This window comes from Macaca fascicularis, chromosome 3 (genome assembly GCF_037993035.2).
Source record: "Macaca fascicularis isolate 582-1 chromosome 3, T2T-MFA8v1.1".
Taxonomy (NCBI): domain Eukaryota; kingdom Metazoa; phylum Chordata; class Mammalia; order Primates; family Cercopithecidae; genus Macaca; species Macaca fascicularis.
Genome location: NC_088377.1, coordinates 18,834,619 through 18,860,173, shown reverse-complemented (window position 1 = coordinate 18,860,173; position 25,555 = coordinate 18,834,619). Strand labels below are relative to the sequence as shown.

The 25,555-nt window shown below is 34.9% G+C and overlaps 1 long non-coding RNA gene across 3 annotated transcripts in view; it reads right to left on the bottom strand.

Moving 5' to 3' along the window:
* Window positions 1–25,555, bottom strand: part of LOC102143357 (uncharacterized) — a 166,188-nt gene that overhangs the window by 133,902 nt on the left and 6,731 nt on the right. For 2 of the 3 annotated variants that reach the window (XR_010585409.2, XR_012432078.1), the window contains exons 2-4: window positions 23,149–23,262; window positions 18,315–18,442; window positions 13,339–13,450 (exon numbers count right to left, since the gene is read on the bottom strand). This is a non-coding gene — a long non-coding RNA (uncharacterized lncRNA). The remainder of the gene's footprint in view (window positions 1–13,338; window positions 13,451–18,314; window positions 18,443–23,148; window positions 23,263–25,555) is intronic. The other variant, XR_012432079.1, reaches the window with a different exon arrangement.

The following is a 25,555-nucleotide window of genomic DNA, read 5'->3' as shown; positions in this document are numbered from 1 at the left end:
AGCAGGGTACTGAAGCAAAAATAGACACGCAGATAAATGAAACAGAACAGAAAATCCAGAAATGATGCCACATACCTACAACCAACTGATCTTCAACAGAGATGACAAAAATAAACAATGTAGAAAGAACACCCTATTCAATAAATGGTGTTAGAAAAATTGGTTAGCTATATGCAGAAGAATGAAACTAGACCCCTTATCTCTCTCCATATACAAAAATTAATTCAAGGTGGATTAAATACTTTAATGGAAGATCAGAAACTATAAAATTCCTAGAAGAAAACCTAGAAAAACTTCTCTGGACATTGCCTTAGGCAAAGAGTTTATAACAAAGCCTTCAAAAGCAAATGCAACAAAAATAAACAAATGAAATTTAATTAAACTAAAAGGATTCCACACAGCAAAACTGCTAATTAACAGAGTAAATAAATGAGCAACCTACAGAATGCAAGAAAATATTTGCAAATTATGCCTATGATGAATGACTAATATCCAACAACTCAATAACAACTCAACAACAACAAAAATAACCCCATTAAAATATGGACAAAGGAAACAAACAGATATTTCTCAAAAGAAGACATACAGGCAGTCAACAAACATGAAAATATGATCAACATTATTAATCATCAGATAAATGCAAATTAAAACCATAGTAAGATACCATCTTACAGCAGTAAGAATGAGTAAGAATGGCTATTATTAAAAAGAAAAGAAAAACAATATTTACATGGATGCAGAGAAAAGGTAATGCTTATACACAGTTATGGGAATGTAAATTAGTAAAACCTCAATGGAAAACAGTATGGAGACTTTTCAAAGAATTAAAAATAGAACTACTAATCAATCCAGCAATCCCACTATTGGGTTCTACCCAAAGTGAAATAAATCATTATATCAAAAAGACACCTGTATTAGTATGTTTATTGCAGTGCTATTCTCAATAGCAAAGTCATGAAATGAACCTAAATGTCTCTCAATGGTTGGTTGGACAAAGAAAATGTCTCACACCATGGAATGTACACATACCATGCAATAATATACAGCCATTAAGAAGAATAAAATCATGTAATTTGTAGCAACATAGGTGGAACTGGAAGCCATTATCCTAAGTGAAATAACTCAAAAACATAAATTTAAATATTATATATTCTTAGAATTTGGATCTGAACAATGGGTACAAATGGACATAAAGATGAAAGTAATATACATTGGGGACTCTAAAATGGGGCAGAATGGGAGATGGGATGAGGGTTAAAAAATTACCTATTGGCACAGTGTTCACTATTTTGGTGGTGGGTACTATAGAAGCCCAAACTTCACCATTACACAATATATTCATGTAACAAACCTGTACATGTATCCCCTAAAGCTAAAATTTTTAAAAAAGAATTATTTATTTAAAAAAAGAAAATGAAAAGAACAACTACAAAATGAATGGGATAAAATATTTTCAAATTATATATAATTCAAAATATGTAAATAATATATAAACTAACTTCCCAATTTATTCTATGTATCAAATATTACACTGATATTAAAACCAGATGAAGACATTAGAACAAACCTAAAGAAAATAACTCTTGCCAATATAGATTCAAAAATCCTCAAAAAAATCCTAGCAAACTGAATTTCACAATATATAAAAATATTTATACATCATGACCAAGTGGGGTGGCTATAATAAACACAAGACAATCACAAGTGTTAGCAGGAATGTAGAAAAACTAGAACAACCATATATTGCTTGTGAGAATATACAATAATGCAGTCACTTTGGGAAAAGTTTGGCAGTTCCTCAAAATGCTAATCTTAGTTACCATCTGTTTCTTTGGTTGAGTAGTGTTTTTGTGTGTTTAAACATATTTATGTTTAAAAGACAAGTTACTTAATGACATTTGATTTTACATTAGGTTCAAACAGTACTTATAATTCATTGTGGATAAAATTTGTGATTACTAGAATGTCTTAAGATTTTTTAATGCAAAAATGCATTTCAAGTTCTCCATACATCTTAAACTGACATCATTAACTTACAGAATACAACTTTTAATGCAATTTATATTGCCTGTATATTGCCAGTACAAATTTTCCAGAAAGTGTTTCTAAAATTATTAATGTAAGTTATCAGATAGTCTAACTTAATCATGTAGAGACATCAAAATTCATGTTATTTACAAAGTAGTCTAATTTCCTCCAAAATACAAATATTAAATCAGTATATTATATTCAATAAAACTATAATATCATGTTAGATCTCAAACTTTAATGTGTTTATATAAATATAGAAACATATATATCTATATATCCTTTAGTTCTAGCATTAAAGATAATTACAGAAAGCCTTTCTGCTAAGATCTGGAACACAATAGGGATTCACACTGTCTCCACTGTTATTCGACATAGTATACTGAAAGTCCTAGCCAGAGCAGTCAGACAAGATCAAGATATAAAGGGAATCCACACTGGAAAGGAAGAAATCAAATTACCTTTGTTTGCAGATGATATGATCTTATATTTGGAAAAACCTAAAGGCTCCAAAAGAAAACTACTAGAACTGATAAATTGAGTAAAGTTGAAGGATACAAAATCAACATACAAAAATTAGTTGCATTTCTATATACCAAAGTGAACAATGTGGAATGGAAATTTAAAAAGTAATCCCATTTACTATAGCCACACAGAAAATAAAATACCTAGGAATTAACTTAGCCAAACAAGTTAACGATTTGAATAATGGAAACTATAAGACCCTGAAGAAAGAAATTAAAGAAAACACTGAAAAAAATTGGAAAATAGTCTATGTTTGTGGATTGGAAGAATCAATATAGTGTACAACAATGTTCCAAAGCAATCTATAAATTCAATGCAATCCTTATCAAAATATCAAAGACATTCTTCACAGAAATAGAAAAAAAAATCCGAAAATTTATATAGAAGCAGAAAATACCCAGAATAGTCAATGTGGTTAAAAATGAGTTCACACCTACAGTGAACTCATTTTAAACAAAGGTGCAAGAACATACACTGGGGAAAAGATAGCCTCTTCAACAAATGGTGCTGGGAAAACTGGATATACACATGCGAAAGAATGAAACAAAATACCAATGAAACATTGAATAATTTTGCATAAGGATTACATTGAATTTGTAGTTTGATTTGGAACATTGTTGGACATTTTAACAATATGATTCTTCCAATCCATGAGCATAGACTATTTTCCCATTTTTCAGTGTTCTCTTTGATTTCTTTCTTCAGTGTGTCATAGTTTCCATTATACAAATTGTTCACTTCTTTGGCTAAGTTAATTCCTCTCTCTCACCATATACATAAAGCAAATCAAAATGGATTAAACAATTAAATCTAAAACCTCAAACTATGAAACTACCACAACAAAACACTGGGGAAATCTCCAGGTTATTGGTCTGATCAAAGATTTATTGAGCCATACTCCAGAAGCACAGGCAACCAAAGCACATATGAACAAATAAGATTACATCAAGTTAAAAATCTTAAGCTTAAAAAGCTGTAAAAGCAGGAATATGGAGAAACTGGAACAACCATATATTGCTTGTGAGAATAAACAGTAGTGCTGTAGTGCTCAGCAAAGGATACAATCAACAAAGTGTAGAGACAACTCACAAAATGGAAGAAAGATTTGCAGACCACGAATCTGAACAAGAGATTAATAACTGGAATATGTAAATAGCTCAAACAACTCCATAGGAAAAAATCTAATAACCTGATCAAAAATGGGCAAAAGATTTGAATAGACATTTCTCAAAAGAGGACATACAAATGGAAAACAGGCATACGAAAAGGTGCCCAACATCATTGATCATCAGAGAAATGCCAATCAAAATTACAATAAGATATCATGTCACCCCAGTTAAAATGACTTATATGCAAAAGACAGGCAATAACAAATGCTGGCTAGGATATGGAGAGAAAGAAACCTGTGTACACTCTTGGTGGCAATGTAAATTAGTACAACTACTATGGAGAACAGTTTGGAGATTCCTCAAAAATTAAAAACTGAGCTACTGTGTAAGCTAGTAATCCCACTGTTGGGTAAATAAGCAAAACAAAGAAAGTCAGTATGTTGAATAGATGTTTGCACTTGTATGTTTGTTGTAGCACACTTTCCAATATCTAATATTTGGAAGCAATCTAAGTGTCCATCAAGAGACAAATGGATAAACAAAATGTGGTACACACACAAAATGGAATACTATTCAACTATAAAAAAGAATGAGATCCATTCATTTGCAACAACATGGATAGAACTGGAGGTCATTAAGTGAAATAAGCCATGCACAAAAAGCCAAACAATGCATGTTCTCCCTTATTTGTGGGATCTTAAAATCAAAACAATTGAACTCACGGACATAGAGAGTAGATGGATGGTTTCTAGAGGCTGGGAAGGGTAGTGAGGGGTTGGAGGAAAGTTTGGGATGGTTAATGGGTACAAAGAAAATAGGGAGAAAGAATGAATAAGACCTATTATTTGATAGCACAATAGGGTGACTATAGTCAATAATAATTGTAGATTTTAATATAACTTAAAGCATGTGATTGCATTGCTTGCAACTCAAAAGATTAATGCCTGAGGGGATGGATACACCATATTCCATAATGTGCTTATTTCATATTGCATGTATATATTAAAACATTTCATGTTTTTCATCAAAACATTTATTTCAGCCTATAAATACGTACACCTACTATGTACTCACAAAAATTGAAAATAAAAATAATCATATTTTTTGTAGGTATATAAGCTCATGAAATTATTTTAAAATCTATAACTTATTGACTTATACATATACACCATGGAATGCTACACAACCATAAAAATGAATGAGATCATGTCCTTTACAGGGGTATGGATGGAGCTGGAGGTCAGTATTCTCAGAAACTCACAGGAACAGAAAACTAAATACCAAATGTTCTCACTTATAAGTGGGAGCTAAGTAATGAAAACATATGGACAAATAGTGGGGAGCAACACACACTGGGCTTATTGGAGAGTGGAGGATGGGAGGAGAGAGAGGATCAAGAAAAATAACAAATGGGTACTAGGCTTAATACCTGGGTAATAAATAATCTGTACCACAAAACCTCATGACACAAGTTGACTTATGTAACAAAACTACACATGTAGCACTGAACTTAAAAGTTAAAAAAGATAATTGTACCTTTAACAATTGTTATAAAATGATCAATAAAAGTTCCCGCCAGTTGCAATTGTTGCTAGAGTTCTTTAATCAATAGAACAAGAACTGTTGTACTTTATTAAATACCCACATGGTAAAAGTTTATATTTTTATTGAGCCTTGCCACATAGACAAAGCATTCATACCAATCATCTCATTTGCTTCACTCAATATTCCTATGAGGCAGAAGTAGCATGTAATATTTTTTATTTTCTACATAAAGACGCAGTTTCACAGTAGTTTGATGATTTATCTAAATTCACCCCGTTAAATTTTGGTGAACTATGGAGGAGGGAGGATAACTGAACTGCCTTCTCTCAGGTCTACATTGTGCCCATCTTTAGCTTTACTGCATTTTTTCAGGAACTTACCTTAAGAAGCCCTTGGCCTTAGGTTTCCAGGTTGGATCTGAAATAGAAGGCTGGATGCAATGATTGGAATTCTAGAGGCAGGAGATAGGGCTTTTCCCTTTCCCTCTCTTTCCTGTGATGTCTCTGGTTGTAGCTGCTTCCTCTGGGCCTCTAGCTCTTTTCTCCAGCCCATCCTTCCTATTTACAAGCAGCTGGGAGGCAGCCATGATTTCTGGGTTCCAATGGTAACAACACCTGCTCTCACTGCCCTTCAGGTGTGATGGTAACAGCTTCCTTGTTGTTCCTAATTTCTTGTTGGCCCCACTCTCAAGTCTTTTACCCAATTCCTGTATCAAATAACCTCAGTTTGAAAAACCTGAAGTGGTTTTATTTTTCTGCCTTGGATCTGAAATAGAAGGCTGGATGCAATGATTGGAATTCTAGAGGCAGGAGATAGGGCTTTTCCCTTTCCCTCGCTTTCCTGTGATGTCTCTGGTTGTAGCTGCTTCCTCTGGGCCTCTAGCTCTTTTCTCCAGCCCATCCTTCCTATTTACAAGCAGCTGGGAGGCAGCCATGATTTCTGGGTTCCAATGGTAACAACACCTGCTCTCACTGCCCTTCAGGTGTGATGGTAACAGCTTCCTTGTTGTTGCTAATTTCTGGTTGGCCCCGCTCTCAAGTCTTTTACCCAATTCCTGTATCAAATAACCTCAGTTTGAAAAACCTGAAGTGGTTTTATTTTTCTGCCTAGATCTTAATTGCTATTTGAAAATATACCAATAAGCTTTCCATATTTCAAACTATTAATCTCAACCCAATGTTTCTGTTTCATGAAACAGTGTTTTTCCATCATTTGTTTAGAATAAAAAACAGCTATATTTTACTGTTCTTTATTCCTTCTGTATTACTGATGTATACTCTACGTGCTTAATACGATTGTATGGTAGTTGAGTTTCTAAAGGTGTTTTTCATTGCATCCCTTTGATTATAATAAAAGGCAATGTGATAAACAAAATGGTCAATGTAATGGTTAAGATAAAGGAGTGAATATAATTCCTCTCTGCCTCTCAAAAGCTGTAGGAACTTGAGTTACTTTGTCTCTCAGTTTGGTATTAATAGGAATAATAGTTCATATGACTGAGAATTGTTGTGGAGAATGAATGAATGAATATGTGGAAAGCACATGATGTATTATCTGTTACATGGCACTAATAAAAAAGTAGAAATTTTTGGCTGGGTGCTGTGGCTCACGCCTGTAAAACCATCACTTTCGGAGGCCAAGGCAGGCAGATCAAAAGATCAGGAGATTGAAACCATCCTAGCTAACATGGTGAAACCCCATCTCTACTAAAAATACAAAATAAAAAAAAAAAATAGCCAGGCGTGGTGGCACGAGCCTGTAATCCCAGCTCCTCAGGAGACTGAAGCAGGAGAATCGATTGAACCCAGGAGGCTGAGGTTGCAGTGAGCTGAGATCACGCCACTGCACTCCAGCCTGGGCGACAGAGTGAAAAAAAATAGTAATTTTTAAAGTATTATTTGAGAATTTGGAGAAAACAGAAAACATAAAGATTATTGTGACTGACATAATTGTGAATCTAGAACTATTTATTTTGGATTGTGAGATTTTAAATCATTAATTAATGTATATGTGTACATGTATATAGTGTGTGCATATATGACCACAAATATTTATGTAAACATATACCATTATATAATGAAATTTTAATACATTTTTGTAAAATATTTCCATTTTAAACTTCAAGAATTTAAGAATAAATAATATGCACCTAGAGTTTTAATGTCTTAAAATATAAATTTCTTGATTAACACAAAATTAATTTCAGGCCGGGTGCAGTGGCTCAGGCTTGTAATCCCAGCACTTTGGGAGGCTGAGGCGGGAGAATCACAAGGTCAGTAGATTGAGACCATCCTGGCTAACACGGTGAAACCCCGTCTCTACTAAAAACACAAAAAATTAGCCGGGTGTGGTGGTGGGTGCCTGTACTCGGGATGCTGAGGCAGGAGAATGGCGTGAACCCGGGAGGTGGAGCTTGCAGTGAGCCGAGATCGTGCCACTGCACTCCAGCCTGGGCAACAGAGCGAGACTCTGTCTCAAATAATAATAATAATAATAATAATAATTTCAATGTGATTGCAAAAAAAAAAGCATTTTACAAAAGCCAAATGTATTATTGAAGGACAACAAAATAGTTCAAGTATAAAGGATTTTACTACCTTGGATTGTAAGAAAATGAGAAGGTCTTCAGCTATGGGGAAAACCCTGAAATATAATAAATTAGACAATCTCTTTATGTAACTCTTTTGCTTTTTCTTTTTTTTCTTTTTCTTTTTTTTTTCCTATTTTGAGACAGAGTTTCACTCTTATTGCCAGGCTGGAGTGCAATGGCACTATCTCGGCTCACTGCAACTTCTGCGTCCCGAGTTCAAGCGATTCTCCTGCCTCAGCCTCCTGAGTAGCTGGGATTACAGGCATGTGCCACCACGCCCAGCTAATTTTGTATTTTTAGTAGAGACGGGGTTTCTCCATGTTGGTCAGGCTGGTCTTGAACTCCCGACCTCAGACGATCCCAAAGTGCTGGGATTACAGGCATGAGCCACCGCACCCAGTCCTATGTAACTCTTTTTCTAGATGAGCTAAATTAGGGCATAATGGTGATGATTTGGTTATTTCTAAAGTACTGCTTCTTTTATCTATTCAGTGTCGTGTCATAGAAGATCCTTTGACAGCCATTTGCAGAAAGTTATCAAAAAAAAAAACCCACTGAAAATGGGGCTTTGGAAAAGATGCCTTTTGTCTAAGGCTGGAGAGAAAGAAAAGTCCAAGAACATGGCAGAATAAAACAGAGGCTTGGGGACAAGTCTACAGATGGAATCAGCCAGAAGCAAATTCTATTCTTCCTGCATCACATACAAAAGAAAGTAAAAGTGATGAAGCCAAGGATCTACACAACTATGAAAATTCATAGTAATTGTAGGAACTATCCCAAAAAGCAAACTTGAAAGCAACTTCAAGTTCTGAATGACAAAATTTAGCAGTCAATTGGGACACTGAATTAATAAAAGATTTATATTATGCAAGCTACAGCTGACGTCCACATTGTAGAAACAAGCGCTTTCTTCTGACTCATTCCAAGTATACATTATTTTTAAATCATGTTTTAAAATTTAGCCAAAATGGAACTCGAGAGAGCATTATGTAAATCTCATTTCTTGTTTCAATTCCCTCAAAATCCCTAAGTCCCATATCAGTAAAGGCTACATATGTGGAATAAGGTTTATAATGTATATAAAACAGAACCCTTCACTGTAACAACAGTCATCCTTGATTTGCTGCTTTATAACGTACCTACTACGTTTATGCAGGGTTACAATGGGGCTCTGTAAATAACCCCACAAACTCCAAGGAGTATGAGTCTTTGTGTGGAATTCAAGATGTTAATTTTTTCTTTTCGAACCAAATTAACTCCACATGTTTTTGCTGCAACTAATCTCTTTCCTGTGGAATTAGGCATGGTCTGACTCATTATTTATTTTTTGAACATGACAATTTACTCCAGAGTAGTCCTCATTTCACATAGCCTCAGGCTCCTAGGCCATTTATGTGGACCCAGCATCATTGCTGATCTTTGCAGTTAAGATGTGGATTCTGGAAGGAAATCAGAAGACCACCAATATCCAGGCTAAGGCAACTCAGCCAGCCATCTCATCAATGGCAGGCTTTAGATAGTATGTGTCTGGGGAGAAATAATTTCTAAAGTGTCTACAGAACTTTAGGACTGATAAAGTTCTCCCAAACGTTCCTAAAATGAGTAAGATTTATGTTAATTGAGACTGTCCTAAACGTCAGACCTTTATCCTTACTTATGATATTGGTAATCCTAACAATGATAAGGTGGAAAATATAACCCATTTTCAACATGAAGAGACACTCATACAGCTAATAAATAACAGAGCAGAGATTCAAAACCAGCTTCTTTGATGCCAAAGCCAATGCTTTGAAATGAAGCATTTCCATCATTTCTTCTCAAAGTAGCCTGTGGCAGAGACAAGCAGAGATCGCTCTGACCCATCGAAGTTATAAACCAAAGCTCATAAAAATAGATTGACTTATTAAGGCCTCAGAGCTTAGAGATAGAGTCTGATCCACAGCCTGACTATAAGGATTCTCTGTGCTGTGCTTATTTATTTTTTCCACCATTAAATTTACTTAGATAATTTAGCTGAAGGCCCAACTTAGGACACTATAAAGTGTTCTTAGGTAGAGAGGAAGGATAGTGGAAGGGAGACAGAAAGGAGACAAGAGATGAAACATGAATTTTTTAAGTGAAGAATCTATATGCTATTTGTTTTGTATCCATAACACCATAACATTCATAATAGCATGGTGTCCTAAACATAGTGACAATAGACATTTAATGATTATACGAGTTAGGTGAATAAAAATAAGAACCCGTTTGTAATTTTTTTCATCTATTTGTTTTCATAATAAAGACCTCATTTTTTTATTATGATGATTGCCTGAGTATCTGTATACCTTGGTTTAGTTCTGCCCCACCTTTAATTTCAGTTGCGTTACTGTGAATTCCTTTCACCTTCCTGGACTTGACTTTCCCATGAATATAATATAGAAGTTAGAATAATTAAGTTTAAAATGTTTTCAAACTAAGGTGTATCTGACACAGACAATCTTTTTCAAAAAATGTTTCATTGTAGGACGATGATCTGGTAGTAAAATTTCCAGTCATATGCAGATGTTGGTTATATTATATGTGATCTCAAACATTTCCAGCAACTTGGTACAAGATAGCAATAAAACTTCTGATGTTCTTAATATTTGCTAAGCACCTATTTATTTTTTCATTGATTGTTTATTTCAGCAAGGAATTATTGAAAGACCCCTATGTGAAAGTGCTGGATTAGAAGAATATCAAAACAATAATGACTGGGGTTCTGAATTACACACAAGATGCCAGAGAAGGGAAAAAGATGTGTTTAATGATATTTCTCAATCAACAGGACAGCTAACATTTGGACTTGAAGGGAGAGTAGTTGTTCTCTCGCAGCAGGTAGAAAGAGCTGGCCAGCCTAAAGGGCAGCATGTCATGATAACTTTGGGGGATACCAAATTTCTCAGTACAGCCAGTGCTGAGGGGGTTAATGAGGGTGGATCAGATAATGCTGAGCAGGTAGGCAGGCCCCAGGCCTAAAGGATCCTCTATACCACTCTCAGTTTTTCTACTATATTGTGGGTTATAAGCAATTACTTAAGAACTTTTAGAAGATGAGTGACATAATTATATTTACATTTTGAAAAATCAATATGGCAGTCAGTGGAGAGATGAGGAATGGCAAAGTGGAAAGGAACCCAGTCATTGAGATAGATAAGGTGGGAAAACCTGAAGGTCTCAACTGAGATTGTCACTTAGGCATAGGAATGATGCATGACACTTTGTGACATACTCAACATGATCCAAGCTTCCCATCAGGTGTCATACCAAAGAATAGCCTGGTATGTTTTACATTAAAATATATTTTCTGAAACAAAAGAAAATGTGAGAAAAGCCCAATGTGTGAGTAAATAACAACTAATGCAAGTAATTAAACTAAGGCTTTGAGAAAATATCACCATGCCATCTTCTGGATGACAAGAAGAATGTGGTTGCAGATACCTTAAGTCAGAGTGAAAAGTAAGGAATACTGGATTGGCAAAGAACAAACTCAGAAAATATACTTTTCTAAAAATGGACGCATTGTTCCTTATTTGCTGGTCCTTTAGTTACTACTTGATTTGGAAGGAAAGAAAGAGATGTGTTGCATATTCTTACGGATATTTTTTAATGTAAATAGATTTTTCTTCATATTAGGGGAATGCATTTGGATTTGAAATTCAAATACATTTTCAAATTTCTGACTGAACCATCATCCATCTGGTTCTCCTCCTCACACCCACCACACACCCACCTCTGTATCTCTCTCTTAATGTTTTTATTTCATTGCTTTTCTGCCCAATGAATCAGAACCTCTAGAACTATACATAAATAAAAGATCTAGAGCCTGCCTTAACCCTGGTTTTACCCACCTCCTATAATGCCTTTGTGGTTGTTCCAGCGGCTACTATTAGTAACCCCCTCCCCACAAACCATTGTAATTTCTCTGCTATGAGAACCTTATGAGTATCCATATCTTTGATCTGGATTAGAACACATATGTTGATAAACATTTCAATAATTTAAAAAATGTAATTTTATCAGAAATACAAATAAAATCATGCAGGTGAAAGAAAAGGAGATAAATAAGACACAAGAAATGATTATGTCTATATGAAGAAGTAGTTATTTGTGTCAGGAGAAAAACACACCATTCCCATACTTTATTTTGCCCACAAGGTTAACATTTCTATAAATGTGCATCTGACACACTTAGTTTGACTACATACAATGGATTAGATAAAAAGAAGTAGTTTTCTAAGTACAAAGTAGAAACCATGATTTATTTAAACTGGGTATAAATTGGAAACAAAATAATACTCAAAAGAGTGTTGTGGTGTATCAATATTTTATGAAATTTCTAATATTAAACTATTTCTAGTTTTAAGAAGTTTAGACACACAAAAACTTAATACATATTTATATAATATCTTTTCAAAGTATTTCATCAATATTTTTAATCTATTTAACTTTTCTCCCACTTTCTTAAGAATCAAAATTCCTTTTTAACTTTTATTTCAAGTTCATGGGTACATGTGCAGGTTGGTTATATACATAAACTTCTGATGTATGTAAACTTGTGTCACGGGGGGTTGTTGAACAGATTATTTCAACTGTTGGTACTAAGCCTAGTACTCAACAGCTATTTTTCTTGATCCTCTCTCCCTTCTCCTACCCTCCGCCCTCTGATAGGACCCAGTGTGTGTTGCTCCTATCTATGTGTCCATGTGTTATGATTTAGCTCCCACTTATAAATGAGAACATGTGTTATTTGGTTTTCTGTTCCTGCATTAGTTAGCTAAGAATAATGACCTCCTGCTCCATCTATGTCCCTGCAAAGGACACCATCTCATTACTTTTATGGCTACATAGTATTCCATTATATGTAGAACTTTTTTTTAAATTTAGTCTATCATTGATGGGCATTTAGGTTGATTAGAATCAAAACTCTTAACTAATGTTATTCATTTCTCTCCTTGAGGTTAACATTTCAGAAGGTTCTGGCCAATTTTCTTTTCAAAATAATAATGTTTTCTATAAGTTCCTCAAGCCTTCTAACATCTTTTTAAATCTATAAATGCCTTTCAATATATTTTCATGCTTTTTCTAATGAAATTCAGACTTTGAAAAAAGATTCCTGTTGGTATCTAAACAAACCTCAATAAAAATACATCTCTTTCATTATTTTATGATGATTCTAAAATTATATCTATTTTACTTACCATCGTTTTGCTTGATAATGCCCAGTTGATTTGATTTTCATTTCTTGTCGCAGGTAGAACTCTGATGGCATAACCACATTTTATGCTCATTCCTCATTTTAAGTTGGTTATTTTCATCAATTACTATTAGTTTAATCACTCTGAACTGAAGTAAGGTAATAGATGAGTTTACTGAAAACACAATTCATTTTCTCATTTTGTTGGCCAAACAATACTACTCCATGTTCGTAAACATGAAACTCTTCAAGGGATCTGCTTCAAGGGGAGGCAAGATGAATGTGCTCTTGGGAGTAGGACATTTAGAGATACGGTAAATTACCTTGTCCAGGCACTGGCCAAGTGGTGCTGTGGAAAATCTCCAGGACATCTCAGCTGCATGAGATAATTTGTCTCCCATGGACTTTTCTCTCAATGGCTTGGCTGTGAGCCTACTAAAGGAAAAAAGAAATTGTGTTTTTTACCTTCTGTAAAAATTGCACACGATTTGCACTTTTGAATTCTCATTTTGTTTCCATTCAGTAGTTATCAAAATTATTAACAAAAGCCAGATGATAATATTATTCATATTAAAGACTGTGTTTAATTTATATTTATAATGCTCATATAATGTTATAATGTTTTATGACTATATTACATAGGCAACCTACAGATGATCACATCTTTGGGTGAAATGTTTATTTTTTGTTTGTTTATGAACTGTCAATAGCCATCCATGTGCTGTTAAAGATAAAGGTTTTGCAGCCTGGCGCAGTGGCTCACACTTGTAATTCCAACATTTTGGGAGGCCGAGGCAGGTGGATCACGAGGTCAAGAGTTCGAGACCAGCCTGGCCAACATGGTGAAATCCCCATCTCTACTAAAAATACAAAAATTAGCTGGGCATGGTGGTGGGAACCTGTAATCCCAACTAGTCAGAAGGCTGAGGCAGCAGAATCGCTTGGACCTGAGAGGTGGAGGTTGTAGTGAGCCATGATTGCACCATTGCACTCCAGCCTGGGCAACAAGAGCAAAACTCTGCCTCAGAAAAAAAGAAGAAAAAAAAAGATAAAATTTTTATATAATATAGGTTGTTATAAAGCAAACAAACAAGAAGTATGGAAATATCTTTCTTATTTTGACTTCATAAAAGACAGCTGTCTATATGTAACTCAGTAGAGTTGTTAGACATCCCTAACAAGAAAGCTTGAGTAAGTCACTTAGTTATATTAAAGTACGATTATTTAAATAATTTAAAGTTTCCTGTTGTTTTAAAGAAACAATTTGTATTGTATTTTTTTAGAAAATGACTTTTCATGTAAGAAGGTCAATAACATAACACACTTAAGGTAATATTCTCTATCATTTATTTTTTCATTTGACTTCTACACTATTTAAAAATACAAAAAATAATAGTTTTGTATGTGAGCATTTAGAAATGCTTTGGGATGATTCAAAATTTCCAAATCTTTTTACAAGTCAGGCCTTTCAAGAGATATGAAGTAAGTACAAAAGTTTTCATCATTCATGCATCTGACATTGAATCAGATACTAATCAGAACCCTGGCTGAGCTGGTCTATAGCTAAGGGTTCAGCTGTTATGCATTAAATCAATTCTAAATGCACTTTTTCCAACTTCTTCCCATCCAAATATATTTAATTTGTCATGTGTCCCTCATTATATAAGAGAGATTTTTCTGAACAAATTCTCTGCCTTGAGAGAATCTGTTCAACAGATTTATACTAACGTGTTAGTGACTGGAAAGAAAAGCCAATGAGATTCAATCAATTAAATGAAAGAATTGAAACCTCAGCTACTGACTGGAATTATTTTTGAATCAAGGGAATTTGCAGGATGGGCTTCTTGATGTCCTAGAATTGCTGTAAGTTAATTACCCACCTGTAAATAAGAATATCTTCCTCAGGTATATAATAATGAAAATTAAAAACAAATAGAATTTTGCTTTGGTGCATATTTCCCTCTTACTGTTCCCTGGAAAAAGTTACTATATCCCAGGACCAGATTGTTTAATTTTGCTATCTTTTCTAGCTCTAGAGTGATTTCAAATATTGGGTGTTCCTTCAAATGAACAGAAATAGTACCAATTCACAATGCCATGCATTTGAGATATAAATTGATCAGCAGGACTTCATCACATTGTAATCTAGAAGGACAGGGCAAATGGTAGCTCTTAATTATCTAGAATTTCAGAAGAAATGGGACAGAAATAGGAAGAAAGAAGACAAAAAGCAGTCTTGGTTCTCATATCACTAAAGAGTTTCAATGGAACATGATCTCAAATGAAACCTAGTGGCCATGGCTCATGTGTTGTGTTGCACAGTAACTAGAGGTGTGCACATTTGGTCTGGAGCAATCTTCATAGAAGAAGGGACTAAAGCCCTAGAAAACATGAGCTCAACTGGCTTCAGCCTGCATATCATAAGCATTCATTGAGAAAACATTAAGAACCCATGTACATAAACAATAGGCCTTAGATATGGTTGTCACTCTAATAACAACTAAAAGAAGATTGTATGCTTCTCCTAGATGATACAAATTTTTAAAGTAATATATTTTCTCATTTCTTCTTTTGCTGCCAGAGTGCTTAGAGCTAAATCTGTAGACATAATTTTAGCAACTATTAAAAAAATTATGACATACATATTTTTATACAATTTTTTCCTGATGTGTTTTTTGTATTTCTATTTTTTAACATCCTGAATTATGTTTTCCCCCTCTTTTATTTACTGCTTGCATTTGAATAAACTGCTTGTTTTTGTAGAATTAAAACAAATACACTCAATCATATAACAGCCAACAAAGAAATAAATACACAATAAGAAAAGGTTTGCTACTAGTCCCTTGCTTTTCTGCTTATTTACAATGATTCAGAGAATGGTTAGACTAAGGAAACATGATCAAAATTAGCAACATTCATTTAACAATAAAAGACAACCCTCTACATTCCATTAGCTCATCTTAACTATAGAGAAGATTATCTCAAAGTAGCCAAGTCTAATATGCAATTAAGACTGTACATAACTAAAGGCACAAGATAGAACTGGCTTTTATTTTCTTCCTCGCTCATTCTCTAGTCAGCCTTCAGTCATGAATACTTGTAGAGAGAAAACTTTACACAAGCTGGAGGCAATTGCTGAAGCTGGAGACTCAGCTTTTGACATCTGCCATACAAAAGTGACCAGCCTGAGAATATAGAGATTTCTTACTAATATAATGTAATAATTTTTAAATATTAATAGGATGCTGGAATTTAGTTTCTCTCAAATGTTCCTGCCTTGCCTTCATTGAGCCTCCTGGACTTCCTGTCACCCCTTTTCCCTCTCTCATCTTACTCCAAGACTTTTGTAAATAAACAGCATAATGGAGAAGACACTTTCTCATAAGGCTATTTTTTAGTTGACTATGCTTGCATAACAGCCAAAAGACCAAAATATTTCATCATCAAGAACATCCAAGTGGCTGCCCAGAACCAGGATTTCATCATCAAGAACGTCCAAGTGGCTGCCCAGAACCAGGAGAACTGATTTGGAGTCGCATGAGATAATGTTGGCTGACTAAGGATGACAATTTGAAAACTCCCTGTACCCTTGGGCTAGCTGAGAAACAGTGATGCTCTGCCAAGAGCTGGCTTTAGAGTTGGGCATATCTCCACTGGAATCTCAACTCTGCCACTTCCTCTTCATGGAAACTTAAACCTTTAATCTCTTGGGGTCTCAATTTCTTCATCTTTAAAATTAGCATAATCCCTTTTGGGGTATTATAAATTAAATGTTTCCTTATAAGAAACTTCAAATATCTGAAAAATATGATTTCAAAATTATATACTTGGGATTATGTTCTGGCTCACTGGAAAAATACCTTCTGTGTACAAGCACTATACCTGCTGCCTGGGATAAGAAATAAAATGCATGCTGTCTGTCCTCAGGAATCAACAGCTAACACAGACATAGACTTATACATAACTACAGACCTTCTCATCAAATGTTTGAAGCAATGTTAGAAGTCAGAGATAGCATTTGATGGTATTATAATCATTTTGCATTCAGGTGGCTAGGAAAGCTTAAATCCTATGTCACTGTCAAGAATCTCTCCCAAGTGGTTATTAAGTAAGGCAACCAACAAACAAAACAGAACAGGAATAAAGGTCATTTTGTTGGTTGCAAGACTCTGTAACTAACCCTGCTGGTTAAAAAGTAAATTGAAGCCTCTGACTTAGGCTTTAAGTCAGAAAGGGACCTCCTAAACACCTCTCTCATGTTAAGACATTCACGTTTTAGATATTGAGAACAGAAGGCTCAGGTATACCTGCATGAGAGAAAAACGTATAGCTGAAGGGTTTTTTTTTTTTTTTTTACCCATTCAGACACAGCATGAAAGACAGAGAAAGGCCACCAAAATTTAAGAGGACACCCTGACGTTGCTTACCAATTCTACAACACAATACAAAAAAAAAAAAAAAATGACAACAAGAAGTTCCAGACCTAGACTCCTCTCTTTGAAGATATAACCAGTGATTGTGCATGCAGTGGCAATGCCCGCTACTAATTATGTGCAATCAATCTCTATGGATTTGAATAAGCAGGTTAATCTTTTTTCCTTGGGTTGGGAATGAAGCTAGCAAGAGGAGGTTGCTAAGAATTGAGTGAGCATAGGTAGAACATGCATGGGGAAAAATGGCAAATGGTCTTTCCTCCAATGGGACAAAATGTTGGTGTAATTAATTATCTCCCCAAATTATACCTTGGAATTTAAAATTTTTATCAGGAAGATATCTACAGAACTCAAAACATTTTGTGTGAACTCCAGTACATGATGGTATTTGTCCTTAAAAGGAGTAACTACTAAAACTAGACTAAACATTTATTGTAGTTCAGTGCAGACTTTAGGAATAGTTCTAAATGGTACCCGGAGCAGCAGGGGAACTGATGAAATTAATCTATACTATACTACCACAAAAATTAACGTCCTCTTGATATAAATGAAAAATATGTTTGTAAAAAATTGCAAGACACACTAAGTTTTAGTGTTAGAGATTGCAAAAAAAGATACCAGAAAAGATCCCATCAAACACTATGCTGAAATAAAGATATAACATGTATGAGTGGTATTATACTATCAGAATAGGAAATGGTATCAGATTCAAAGATTTTGGGAGCCAAAATGGTGGGAAGAAATGTATTCAAACTGCAGATGAATATCAATAAAGTAAGCAAATAAGATTTTTTTTTTTTTGAGAGAGGGTCAGACACCTGAAAAGAGGCCATAAAATATGAATATACTTTAACCAAATGATTCACCTCTACAGCAGGTTGAGCCAACTTTCCTCATCAAGGAGACCTCAAAGTTGCTTCAGAGTATCCATGCAAGTTGTCTTGTAAGGTCCTTTGTTTTATGCATATTTTCTGGAAGATTGTTTCTCTTTGACCTAAAAAAAAATCAGTCCTTCCTTCATGTAAGGGAAAGTCTCATCTATTGTGTCTTTCAGTCCTAATTTTCTATTTTTTCTTGGGTATTGTATCTCAGGGACAGCAATTGTCATTAACTAGGATTTTCTTTTTCAAAAATATACTTACTACCTTTATTTCCTTTTTTTCTTTAACTTTGGGCATTGTAATTTTTTTATACTTCCCCTATTTTTGTAATGTAATATTTTCTGTTGACTTCATTTCCTCCCCAACACACATTGCATATTTAAATGGCTTTTTATTATAGTTAATATGTGCACCTTTGATAGCATCATAGCTTTAAATTGTTACTTTAGAGTTGCTTCTTTTTCTATCTTTTCTTTTATCAAACTACAAATTTCCATATCACCTCCTCTCCTCAAAACACACTAACACACATAAACAATTGATTATTTCTGAAAACTAGACTGTATTCTATTTATTAGGTCTTAGTTTAATGTCAGTTAGAACAAATATTTAAATGAGACAATGGAAAATGTTCATTAATTTTATAATTAATTTCTAAAAGAGATACATTATTTGATTAATTCCTACATGAGTAACTAACTTTATTTAATAATTTTCTGAAGTAACTCAACATAAGTGCTCAAATGTACCCCAAATTTGCTATTTTGTTTTGCTTTGTAAATCAGAATAAAAGCTGTTGATAGTAAAGGTAAGTCACATAAAAATATTAATTGATGCAACACTTATAAAATCAACACTTCATGTATTTCTAATGAATCACATTAGCTTTAAATCTATTTTAAAGTATATTTAAATTTGTATTGTTGGTACAACATAAAGGAACAAATAAAATTAAAATTTTGCTGTCCTTCTAAATCTAAATAATAGTATATATAATATAAAGGGAAATACTTGAGTTACCATTAAATAATTTTAATACATAAATTTCTCCTATCTATTATTCCCAGAAACACAGAATATTTAAAAAATAGAAGAATGCAAAAGAAACAACAGAGGTCATTTTGGATGTACTTTCTTCTCCATTTATCAGGAAATGAATTATGATAAGTACTATAAACAAACTATTCTGATTACCAAGTAAATATGATCCTGTATGAAGTCACACTTTATCTTATCTATGGAAAATTTCTCTCATTCAGTAAGTAGTAGGAAGGGATACATATTTCACTAATCAAATTTGAAGAAAGATTCTGAAACTTGATGATTGTTATTTTTATTAGGATCTATCTAAATTAAGACATTCGTGGCCAACGCTACTAGTGCCCTGACAGATGTCTATTCTTTCTTTTAATCAGAGAATTCTACTTTTCTTGGAGTTAGAAATATTCCCAGTTTAAAATACTTAGCTTTGAAAAATTCAATGCCACTGGAGTAATCATATGCCACACTCCTTGCCAACAGGATTTAAGAAATCTTTGAGTGTGACTTCCCTTCAAGCTGGTGAGAAAGGTTGCCTCAGTTGATGGTTACACTTTAGCCTTTAAGCTTTTGTCCTTCTCTCTCCCCTTGGAACACAGACATGACAGGCTGAAGTAGACAAGCCTGAGGTTAAAGGCCACATGCTAAGGGTGGCTGATTGAGAAACTGAAAGAAACAGAGGTATTTCACAACATCTATCATGTGCCATGTTAGCCTTGAACACCCCACTTCCGGGCTTTTTTAATATCTAAAATAAACCACTTTCCAATTCAGCCTCTGCTTATCAAGTTTCCATTACCACACGTTCAATGCAGTCATACCAGAAAAACTTTATATTAGTTTGTTTAGAGTATTTTTTTCATTTATGATTTATCAGTAGCATTTATATGAACTTTGAAACAAAATCTTACTATTCTTTTCTCTAATTCCATCTTCCAACATTTAAATTTTGCAGATATGGTATTGTAATAATTCCAATGAAATTAATTCAAGCTGAAACAAATTAAGTTATTTTAAAACTTCAATTTGAGAAAAGATTGTATGCTATTAAATATGTAACGATGACTATAAATTATACAAAGAACTTCTGCTTCTCTAATTCAATGTATAAACACTGGCATAAGTACCTAATGATGTTTCCTTTTGGGAAGTATCGGGGGGAAAGGGATGGCATAAAACTTATTCATTCACCCAGTGATCCCTGAGTAATGACTACAATGATGAAAGAGGCTGAGTGGTAAGCAAAAATTTCAGGGAGGCACCACAGAGATAGGAAGAGTATTATTTTTTAATCAAAACTCTCTCTTTATATGGGCTGGTCTTTGTGACTTAAACATTAAAACTATGACTTGTTCTGGGCTAAAAGACAGCTTGAAAAATGCTAGCAACTCAGCAGTAATAATGACTTGAATGTCCACACTACAGAGCAGAAATTGAAAATACTTCCCTACCCTGTTCAATCTTACCCATGAAATTTCCCTTAATATTTTGAACAATTAGTGATAAGGATCAATATATGTAAACCTGTGCTTGCCCTTAATGGGGAAGACACTATTCCTATTGTCAGATGATAGCAAAAGCCCATGCCAAACAGTGTAAGGACTTGCAGTATCACAGATCCTCCAGATTAACAAGAACTGTACAGCTGAAGGGCAACCCACGCAAAGAGTGGGCCTGATGCTTTCCCGGCTAACAGAGACAAGTGTCAGGGTGTGGGCAGAGTGAACTGCTCCTCTGCAACCTAATGAATATAGGCTTTGTTACGTAAAAATCAAATGATGCAACTGCAGTGCTTTCACCAAAAAGAAGAAGGAAGAAATTAACTTAAAAACCTGTTACATATTGTCTCACCTTATTCTACATAATCAGCATTCATTTATTATTCTGAATTCAGTAAATTTGGTTCTTATTTTGTGGAGCATGTTCACTCAGACCCTTTTCAGGTATCAGACTATCTGATATCTTGACTCTTAAACTCTTGACTAACAAGATTCTGATATCCTCAATGGGATAAAAACCATAAGTGGAGGTACTTGTAGTGATTTCTATCAACTAATCTTATTTGTCTAGTTTTGCCACTTTTTACTAAGCTCCTTCAATCCAAGTACTTTATTCTCATGATCTGAATAAGAACTCTGTGAAATAAAAACTATCAATATTTCATTTGACAATGAAGACCCTGAGGCACAGAACCCCAGTAACATAAGGCACATAACACTTTCCATTTCAGGAATTAGAGGAAGACCCAATGTCTACATTGCCAGAAGCTTTTTATCAAATTGAGATGGGAGGAAAATTTGGACACCACTTTTGATAAGAAAACCATACTTTTTGAATCACTGAACTATAACCAGATTTCCTGCTTACCTTAGCCAGTATCAAGGATTTACCCATGAAAGCTATTTTAGAAGCCGAATCTTTTGAAGGATCACAGATTTGTCACCCTCTGTTTCACCTGAGTAGTACCTCTGAATGACTTTATAAAAGACATTGATAGATGACATGCCATAAGGCAGATGGATTGTCAAGTACATTTATTGCAAGAGCATTCTACTCTACTTTCTGAGGCAGTGATGCATATTGATATATCTGGAAATGTGCCAGATAAAGATTAAATGAAAAGGGAATTTCCATTTCTCTGTTGGTTAACCATTAAGTTCAATTAATGAAAATACCATACCTCATGCATTCCAGTTAACCAAATTGTTCCTGTGTTCAAGCATTTAACTGCAATTATAGCAGTCAACACCTAAAACATTTAGGTGAACAAGAATCTCAAACCTATAGAAAACTTGCAAGTGTGGTAGAAATCACTTTTTTTCTGAATTATTTGAAAATAATTGCCATCCTGATGTTTCATTATACTCAGATATTTGTGATAATTTGTGTGCATGTTCTACAGAAAAAGGGATTTTACAAACAAATAAAAAAGAAAGGAAGAAAGGAAATGAGAGAAAGAAGGAAAGAAAGAAAGAGAGAGAGAGAAAGAAAGAAAGAAAGAAAGAAAGAAAGAAAGAAAGAAAGAAAGAAAGAAAGAAAGAAAGAAAGAAAGAAAGAAAGAAAGAAAGAAAGAGAGAGAGAGAAAGGAGGGAGGGAGGGAAGGAAAGGAAAGGACAAAAGAAAAGAAGGGAAAGGGAGGAAGGGAGAAAGAGAGGGAGGGAGAATACATACTCATAGTATAACCATCAATATCAGGACACTAATGTTAATACCTTACTACAATCTCATTCTCAGACCCATCCAATTTTACCAATTATCCCCATAATATCCAGTACACCAAAAAGTCCAAATCAGAATGACATGTTGTGTTTTGCTGCTATATTTCCTTTAGTCCCCTTCACTCTGACACAGCTCCTCAGTTTTGCTGACTTTCGATGACCTTGAACTTTTGAATATTACAAGCACTAGCTTTTACAGAATTTATCTCAATGTGGGTTTACCTGCTGTTTTCTTAATATTAGATTCAGGTTAGCATCTTTGGTAGGCATAAGAGAGAAGTGATGAGGTATCCTTTCACTCTATCACATTGTGCCCAGGTTTGATTTGTCTTGTTACCAACATCCTATTACCTTTATCACTTGACTAAAGTGATGTCTGCCAGGCCTCTCCATTGTATTCTCTATCCCTTTGTAATTAGTATTTTGTGGGAAGTAAACATCCTGTTCCTCATCAAAATTTCAACTTATTCATTTACTTAGTGTATTAGTTCATTTACATGCTGCTGATAAAGACATATCCGAGACTGGGCAATTTACAAAAGAAGGAGGTTTATTGGACTCACAGTTCCACATGACTGGGGCAGGGGGCCTCACAATGATGGCAGAAGGCAAAGAGGAGCAAGTCACATCATACATGGATGGCAGCAGGCAAAGAGGCAGCTGGAGCATAGAAACTCCTGTTTTTAAAAAACATCAGATCTCATGAGACCCATTCAGTATCACAAGAACAGCATGGGAAAGACCTGCCCCCGTGATTCAGTCACCTCCCACCAGGTCCTTCCCACAACACGTGGGAATTATGGGTGCTACAAGATGAGATTTGGGTGGGGACAGAGTCAAACCATATCATTTACTTATACCTATACTGGTTGATAGTTTCCAATTTTTATTAGATGGGTTATAATTATTTAACAACATTTTTATTTTAATCTTCAAATGAACCTTTTTTGGGACAGTAGTAGTTCTTTCAAGGTGCTTTTTCTTTTGCCATATTTCCAACATTCATGGCTCAACAAGATATTCCAGGTTCATCTAATACTTGCTCGGCTCCAACACTGGAATCAGTCATTTCTCCAAGACCCCTTGGAGAAGCCAAGATCTGGGTATATGGTGTGTGCTTACTGTCATTGAAGTATTGCTATGCCAGTCCTTCCAAGAGGAAGGAAGCCTCGTGAATATACGTATATACACACAAACACATACACACATGCACATACAGACACACACACATACACAGACACAGGGTTTTACATCTATATTTATTTCTAGATCTATAAATCTTCAAAATTGTGAGTTCATACCAATAACTAATTCCAATCTAACCTCACAGGGCCTATACTAGTTCTCTTTCTTTCTTTCCATAAATGCAAACTCCTTCTCCAACTATGAGAAACCCAGATCTCATTGTGCTTACATATTTACCTATTTGATAAGATGCCCTGTATACAACCAAACTTCTGCCTCTGCCATGACCCCTGATCCATGCAGGTTTACTGCTCACCCAGCTCCGGAAGCCTGGGCTGTCTGCCACATGGAAGTCCCTTATACCCTTGTAGAACAGTTGCCAGATAACATACAGGATGCTCAGTTAAATTTGAATTTCAGAGCAACAACGAATTATTTTGTAGTATCGGTGTGTCCCAAGAAAAGCTATACTGCTTATAGGTATAACTTATTTCTTTAAAAGCATCAGTATACTTTCATTGTTTATCTGAAGTTTAAATTTAACTGGGGGTCTTGTGTTCTGACACTATAGGTCAGGCTTCTCTTAGCATAGGTCCGACTTTGTATTCACTTCATTTACATGTCCCTTCCCTTCAGCTGAGTGCTCTGGCTCCCCCAGCTAAGCTGACCCTCTGTGAGACACACTTTCTCACTTTGCTGTGCTGTGACACCCTGCACTGAGTTGGGCTGTGATGCCCAGCCAGCCTGAAATTAGCCAGGCCCTTCCTCAGCTCCGCCACCTAGTCCAGGGCAACCCACCCGTCACAGGCTGTCCTCTCACTCTGAAACCTCACCTTGAGCCACCACATCTCTCCCCAACTCCCTTGTGGATGTCTATGTCCTGCTTGTCCTGTTTCACCCAGTATTTTTAGGACCCAATGTTCAGGGAGGGAAAGAGAGGGAGGAAGGAAAAAGAAAGAATTCTGAAACATATGTAAGGATAGATTGCAGAGTTTAACACTAAGTGCTCATTTCATGATAATAGATCATCATGAAAAACATAGGAAAGTTCTACTAACAGCAAGAAAAAGGGCAGAAGTAAATCATTTTGTACTGTTTTTCCCCAAGTGTGAATAGTAATAAGCCTGCTTTGTTAGGAGAAAGAAAAAAACCAAGAGGGAGGGGAGAAGAGGAAAAGAAAGAAAAGAATAAAAGAGAAAGAGAAAAGGAAAGAGAAGGAAAGGAAAGGAAAGGAAAGGAAAGGAAAGGAAAGGAAAGGAAAGGAAAGGAAAGGAAAGGAAAGGAAAGGAAAGGAAAGGGAGGGAGGGAGGGAGGGAGGAAAAGAGGGGAATCTATTAAGTATAATGTTAAATGGTATGAAATGCTTTAAAACGCTAAAATTTTACATTTTATTACTTGAATAAGAAATCTACACAATCTAGTAGATGAGGCAGGGAATGTTGCCTCCCCTATGAATATACTTTTTTCTTTTTCTTTTGTTACAAAATTTTATTTTATTTGTGCTAGCAAAGTGCCCAGAACTAAGTGATAGTTGACAATTAATGTAATCTAGTGAGTCACAAATGGTACAATTCTGCACCCTTAAGGAGTGATTTGAATACTGTGGACGTATTTTTCGTTTCACAATTATTGGAAAGAGAAACTAGCTTGGTGAACATGACATGAGACAATCTAACATACTGAAGAATTATTCATTCAAAACATCAAAAGTGCTTCCATGGAGAAACAGTGGTGTGAGCCTAAAGTTGCCCTCTATCCCCAGTTTTCCATCCTTTCTAGCAGCTT